At 40.2% G+C, this 7588-nt stretch overlaps 1 long non-coding RNA gene across 1 annotated transcript in view; it reads left to right on the top strand.

Annotated features, from left to right (window-relative positions):
• Positions 1-113: 113 nt before the first annotated feature.
• The window catches only part of LOC311440438, an 86742-nt gene continuing 79267 nt past the window's right edge, over positions 114-7588 (top strand). The window contains exons 1-3 of the long non-coding RNA XR_014695410.1: positions 114-1562; positions 2795-2936; positions 6994-7071. This is a non-coding gene — a long non-coding RNA (uncharacterized lncRNA). The remainder of the gene's footprint in view (positions 1563-2794; positions 2937-6993; positions 7072-7588) is intronic.

The following is a 7588-nucleotide window of genomic DNA, read 5'->3' as shown; positions in this document are numbered from 1 at the left end:
CTGCCGGCCTCCGCCCTCCTTCCTGCCGTGCGTCCCTCCGTCCTGCCCTGGCTCCCGAGGGGTCAGGGCCGGCTGGCCGGCCGGAGGACGGGGGTGCTGCCGCCGCCCGAGGGGAGCGGGAGCCGGTGGCGGCCGGGGGCCGTGAGGGGAGGCGGGAGGCTTGCCCCGGGGCTGGGAGAGCGCCGGACCCGCAGGGGAAGGAGGCGGCGTGAGAGAAGGCAGAGGCCGGCCCAGGGCCGTGTCTTTGCGCAGATGCCCTCGCGCCCTTACTGGTAGCTCTTAGCTCAAGCGCGCCCAGCTCGATGGGTTTATTTCTCACACCTTTCCTCCTCAGCTATGGTGGCCGCCCTTCACCTGGGCCTGTAGCTGAAGGCAGCCAGATAGGTGGACGGGCATAACCCGAGGGCAGCTGGCGCGGGGCTCCCCCTGGCAGCCTGCCCGGTGTGGCAGCCTGCTCTGGCCTCAGCCTCTGTGAGCTGCTCGGATAAAGGCGTTTTCCCATCCGAATGTGAAATATGGCCCCGCTTTTCAAGATAAATCATATCTTCCTAGACAACAGAGTTTTCAAACATAACTGCTGATAAATGAGGGGTGTTTCAAGTCTTGTCTGTTTATTATGTGTTTGCATGGGAGATAGTGTAATGGCTTTCTGATTCATGGCTGAGCCCTGAGTGCTACTGCAATACATAAAACATGTAGTTGGATGAAGTCTGAGGTTCCTTGCTTATTTCCTAATTTAAAGCATCAAGGTCACCCGGAAGGCAGGGATATGCGTCCCCATGCTATTTCCTCCATACTTTCTCGTGATTCTGAGGCCACATTGGTCAGAAACTAGGGAACTTATAGGAGGTTATGTTAGATGCAGCTTCAGAATCTAAACTGTCAAATATATAAGACATATATGATAATACTTCCCCATTTACCTAATATTCTTCAAGAGTCTCAGTAGAAAAGCATATTTTGGAACACTGGAGTTGGAAGGTTATGAGGTTACAAGAAGAAAGTGCTTCAGTGTGCTGAAAGTAATTGTCTAATGAGAGGTGAACCAGAGGCCTTAAGCCACAGGTACACTGCTCAGGCGTACACATCTAACCACTCTCTGGCAATGTGTGTGGTAACGCAGCACCCATGCTGGGCCCTCTTTCCAGATACTCACGCTGCCTGCAGCAAACAGTGCTGTCTTGGCTTCTCACCTCTCTCTGATATATGTCCACTCCCTGCTCCTTTCAATATTTAAATTACTAGCCACACCTCAGTGCCTACCTTCCCACTCTTTGCTTTCTTTTTGAATTAAGCTTCTTACTAAGGACATGCTAATCAAAAGCAGTTGTGGTAAAGCTGGGAGGGAGAGGGAGGTGAAGACAAGGCACAAGTACTATGATCAAATGAAACAGTTCTGGGGATGTTCCTTAATTAAGTAAATCTCGCTATTGCTCAAGCTGATGTTACAGTATTCTTAGGAAAGGATACGTCTTTATGAATCACCATTAATTTTCATTATCAGCTACTCTTAGTGATGTCAAAGGGCAAGCATAGCATCTTCTTTACAGCACAGTTAACAGGTGGGTATTTCCAGTTCTTTTCACATAGATGCTTGTGACAAAGGAACATATTTGTGCTTTTTGAGACTGGCTAGACTCTGATCTCGGCCATTGTCTTCTTGGGACCAGTTGCATTATGATCACCCAAACTCACAACCCCAGAAAGGTGCTTCTTGCTTTGTGATTTACATGAAATCTGTATACATTATTAAAACACCATTGTTACAGCTAATATGTAACTGTTTCCTGTGATGATGGAAAAGCCTTCTGTAACATGCAAATAAGATTATTTAAATTTGCTAAACACTCTGGTATCTGTCTCTATGAAACTTATGCTAATTGTTAGACACAATTACCACTCTTCCTATAAGAGAGAGCAGTGAAAGTGAGATACAAGGGTGCTCTTCTCTGCTGTCACTTTTGCTCAAGAAAGCAAGCTCTCAGAAATACTCAGGTATCACTCTCTTGCTTTGTTTGTTCTTTCACATATAACAATACAATAGATTTAACATCACATGTATGAGTACATTTTCTGCTTGAGTTTCACCTAGACTGTCCAATGGCTTAGCCAAAAGTGTATCTTGAAATCTTGAGCACCTTTACATAAATATTATAATAGTTTAAATGACCAAGCTAAGATAGCAGCCTCACCATTCCACATGTTAGTGAACTGTGGATGATACATGTTAAAACCTGGTAGTCAGAAATTGGCCACTGGCAAGCACTGAACATCAGGAGATCACTCTATATAGATGAGGTCTCTGGAAGGGAAAAATATGCTTGGTGGAACAGAAGAGGCAAGTAGGCAGTATTGCGTAGTTCTTGAAGCATGTCAACAAGTAGAATGCAGAAAGCTGTGACTGCAATTTTTTGTTTTGTAAGTGAGGTTGCTTGATCCATAAAGAAGAACACTTTATTGAAAGGGGCTGGTGGGATCAAGTTGATACCAGACAATTAAGTTCCTGGGAGCTAAAGCAGAAGAACTAGTTAGCACACGTGCAAACATCAGAGCAGCAGTGATGTTCATTAGGGTCCTAGAGCTCCTACTTTGACAGCTGTCCTATGCTGTAACAGTAATATTAAGATGTTGAGAACTCTTCTCTAACAGCATGTCTTTAATAACACTGTATTTCAAGAGAAAAAAAAAAAAAAAAAAAAAAAGACTAAAGTTATGCTTGTGGAAGCTGAATTTGTAAATTTGTGGTACCAGGAAGGCTTATTGTCATAAACATTAAACTCTGCTTCCTCCACAGCTTAGTCACAAAGACCACCTGACACGTAAAAATATTTCATTTGGTGATAGCAAAATATGTGGCTTGGATTGCTGCATTAAAAATGGAGAAAGTTAAGAAAAAATACTTAAGTCCTAGAAGTAACAACAAATACTGCTTTCAGGTAAGAAACTCAACAATATAGCTTTAAATCTAGCATCATGGAGCTTTTCTTTTTTGACACATACTAGTATAGCTCAGTGACATACACAGCCTCAGTGAGGCACATTACCAAGGTCAGGTCCATGACATTTAAGATGTCTTCCTTTAAAAATACAAATAGCTTTTATGAATGAACAGAATGTTTTGTTAAGCTGAATAAAATTTAGTGAAACCTCACTTAATATCTATATATATTTAAAATATAGATAGATAGGTCTTGCAATTAAAGGTCACTCATGTTCTCCCATATTATTATGTATACCAATTTACTGTTCCATAAGTTTTCCCTGCTACATTTTGGAAGGATTTTCAGCAATTCATTATGGTTGCAGAAATCCTTGTGTAGAACATGTTTTGTTGGTGTCTTGGCTCTTAGAATCCTTAAAAGTGACATTTTTAATGGTGTTTGGGGTGTAGAAGCTGAGTTGGAATTAATTGTCTGTGTTGGACTGTTTCCTGTAAATTCTGGCACATCGTTTGCCATCTGTCTGTCTGATAACAGCTACTCTGAGAAGTGCAGTTCATCTCCTTTCCTTATTTATTCTTAGGCAAAACATGATAATCATGGATGAATTCTTTACTCAGGAGCAAAGATTATCAGAAATGTAGACACGGTATGGAAGAATAGTGTTAATAACTGTGTCCTTACATTTTAAATGCCAGTTTTCTATCAAGTCTCTGTTCATCTTTCTTAAGGGGTGTAAACAACTTTGTTCCTTAATTTTAGGAGACACCACAATGAACTTCCTTGATTTCAAATAGTTTTGTCTTGGATGGAAAACCAGAGACTCTCTTGAAGAAATGTGAAGATGTCGATCTTAGTAACATGGTTTAGTGGTGGACTTGCCAGTACTAGGTTAAAGGTTGGACTAGAGGATCTTAGAGGTCTTTTCCAATCTGAATGATTCTATGATTCTTCTACACCAAGATTATAAATTGTGTCTCATCTAATTTACTGAATTAATAAACTGAATAATTTTTAATTAATTACACTGGATTAAGCCAATAAGAAATTTGCCCAGGATTCTGACAGAGCCACTTGTTAGTGTCTTAAAAAAAAAATAGCTTCATCTAGCTACCTGTCCTTGAAGGATCATTCCTGCAATCTCAGAAACACAGCTTTTATCATAAAGCATCATGGGAGCTCCAATCTGCAGATGTATCTTGCATTGAGAAAATAGCTACAATTTTTGAAAAAGTATAGCTCTTAGCTCTTTCAAGACAATTCTTACATGGTGACTGTCAGTGTATGCATTCAGTGCATGGAGATACCACCTTTATTTATGTTACAAGTCATCTTTATTTGGCCTGCAATATTTTAAATGGTATTTAACCAAGGTGTAGCGCCAATCTGACAGACTGGATTTGCGTATGTAAACTGTGTAATAGTGTTCACAAAGCAGTATCTGTCATGCCATTGCTGTCTGGGGAAACAAATCAAAATTTGATATTGAAATCTGATCCACCAGCAAATGTGGTGGGACACATAAGGGAGACTTGCTTTAAGTTCAGTCCTTTGGACTATGCGTGTTCAAGAGCTTCTCAAGAGCTGGATCAGGAATCCTCCTTTAAAAAAAAATAAATCTCCAGTTAATGGCTTTCCTGTAGAACGTGGAATTTTGTTATTGGTTAAAATTAACTAATAACATTTCCTTAACTCTTTCCTGATTTCAAACTATATTCATTTATGGTTGCTGGGCAAATATATTGTACTTGTTCATTATAAAAATGATGACTTGTTCCATATACATGTGCGTCTTTCTTGGTTCAATAAGGACAATAGTTTCTTTGGCAGAAACATCCTGTTCAGAGTGTTCCAATAAAAGGCTGTAAAACTGTTTGCTCTTAAATTGTTTGCCTTCATGACCCTTAAACTTTCTGCCAGCTTCTGGCTGTGCATGCAAGTAAGAGCTTTGTACTATTTGTCCTTAGTGTTGCTTTCACAAAATATATTTGTTGGCTGTACTGCCATATGGTAGCTCCCAATTAGCTTTTTCCTTCTCTCTCTCTCTCTTTTTTTTTTTTTTTTTTTTTTTCACCACAGAAACTACATCATTACTTTCACTCAGGGATCTAATGAAAAAATCTAAAAAATAAATCAGAAATCTTCAACTATGCAAATTTTCTCAAGCATTAGGATAGTAGTATTTGGAAATCTCTGGAAAACAAACAAACAAGGGAACACCTAATTGCCTCTAACCAGATGAAAAGTTACATTATTGTGAGATCACACAGGCAAAAGAAAGGGAGACGTGCAAATCTGGCAGCTGCCTCTTGTGCCAAGAACCGGTGAATCCCATTATGGCATAGCAGCTAGAAAAGGCTGCTTCCTGCCAGTGGTGTCACTTGCACTTCTGCAGAATTTTACATCCCTAATCTGGTCTTTAACTGATTACTGTAATTAGAAGCACTAGCATACAACTTTGGTAGCAGGCATAGCACCCTCTTAACAGATTGTGAGATCATTCCTGCACTGAGGACTGGGCTTCCAGACAGATTGCAGAATCACAGAATCATCTAGGTTGGAAGAGACCTCCAAGATCACAGAGTCCAACCTCTGACTTAACACTAACGAGTCCTCCACTAAACCATATCACTAAACTCTACATCTAAACGTCTTTTAAAGACCTCTAGGGTTGGTGACTCCACCACTATCCTGGGCAGCCCATTCCAATGCCTCACAACCCTCTCAGTAAAGAAGTTCTTCCTAATATCCAACCTAAACATCCCCTGGTGCTACTTTAGCCCATTCCCCCTCATCCTGTCACCAGGCACGTGGGAGAACAGACCAACCCCCACCTCGCTACAGCCTCCTTTAAGGTATCTAGATTATTTTCATTCCAGTGGTTGTGAGGAATACACTGTCCATCATCGCCATCTTGGGCTGGCTTTTAAAATAACACAAAGGCTATAAGTTCAGGAACAATCAGGTCATTTTATCTGCTTTTCTCATAAGATAAAAGAGAATTAAGCATCCTCTTCCATTAAGCAACTGTTAATTAAGCTCAGCAACTGCTCCAGGCAGCAGTGAGCAAAGATTTGTACTAGTAGGTCTAAAGATCCCGTTTTGGTGCTTTTTTTCAAGCAAAGCTCCTTTTTCAGTGTTTCTACAATCTTGAAGAAAAAGCTATTGCCTTTATTTTTTTTAACATAGTGCTAACTTCTAAAGCTAATGTGAATAGAATTGATTTAAAACCCAGACTATACATATATTATCTCTGCACAAGTAGAAGAGTAGCATTATTTCTAAAGTTTAACTTGGCTTGTATGCATTTACCACAGTAATGCTCTGAGCAATTTCATTTCAAAAAATAAGAAAAATATAAATATCCTTTTAGACCTGCAAAAGGAAAGCTATTCCCGTTGTAGATCATCCTGAGAGAAAGGCAAAAGGTTAATGAGAGAGCCTCCTTTCAGTCTGTTTTTCAGATGTGCACAGGAACAAGCCAAAGATGAGCTATATTGTTTCTTGATCAATAGCAATGAATTAAACCTAAAAACTCATAATTTATTCCCTCTGTGGAATACAAAGAACACAGACAGTTATTAGAACTGTGTCCTCATGCTGTATTATGCTGTAGTTTGGTAGTATCTGAAAAAATAACTCTCTTATACATGGACTTAGATCCTCTTTGACTTCATCCATGTCAGGAGTTCATAAAACATGTTTTTTGTTTGTTTGTTTCTTCGTTTAACATTTGTGAAATGTCTCTTTTACTGGTATGATTTGTTTCCAAAAACATTGATGATGGCTACAACTGCACTATATTGTGGATTTCAATATGCCTGAGCAATGCTTTCACAGAAATGAGCTGTCTTTGAACCAAAGGTAGAGTTTAGCCAGCAGAGTATCTGTTGGGATGATTTCTTTCATGAGTCATGATACTTTGCAATTCCAGAATGCTTTCTGTTTGAAGACCTCAGAACAGTATGTAAATTAATTCAGCAGCATAGAAATGCATTGGAGAAGATAATTATTTTATATTTATTCTCTCTCTTTTTTTTTTTTTTCTTCACAGATGAGTGGACTCCTTGAAGAGAACTGATTTGTGTGAGATCACAAAAGGAGTCTATGCAACTGGCAACATTGAAAAAAAGTACGTTTCCCAACTCCCGAATCTAGAGAGAATGCAAGAAAATGAAAATTGGGGCAGTCTCCACTAATCAGGAGTTTTGTGGGACTTCTGCAAGCGCAGGGTGTGGCATTTGTCAGATGCATAGTGATTCATACTAGGGATGACCCAAAATTCTTGGGAGGGAGCAATGAGAGGGAGGTGCAGCAGAAAGCAAATGATGGAAATTATTTTTAAGAGGAGGTTGGAGAACTGCCTGTGATTTTCACAGCTGGTTGTACTGAGCTGTACCGAACCACTTCCAGCACGGCCTTGATTATAACACTGTTAATTCCAGCATATCCCTCCTGAGATCTGTGGGAGGGCTGGATTTTTGCTGCCCAGATCTTCTCTGCTCTGCAGAGGTGGTAACTCCCTGTTTCTTTAGCAGCTCTCTTCTTTCTCAGTAGCTTGGAAGAGGCCAGGGCGCATCTTGAAGTATATGGCAGACAGGGGACGTGTAAGGAAAGCTACAAAAACTTGGTGATATAAGGATGTCATT

This window comes from Aythya ferina (genome assembly GCF_964211825.1).
Source record: "Aythya ferina genome assembly, chromosome: 8".
NCBI classification, from domain to species: Eukaryota; Metazoa; Chordata; class Aves; order Anseriformes; family Anatidae; genus Aythya; species Aythya ferina.
The sequence above is the reverse complement of the archived record's forward strand: the minus strand, read 5'-3'. Positions and strand labels throughout refer to the sequence as shown.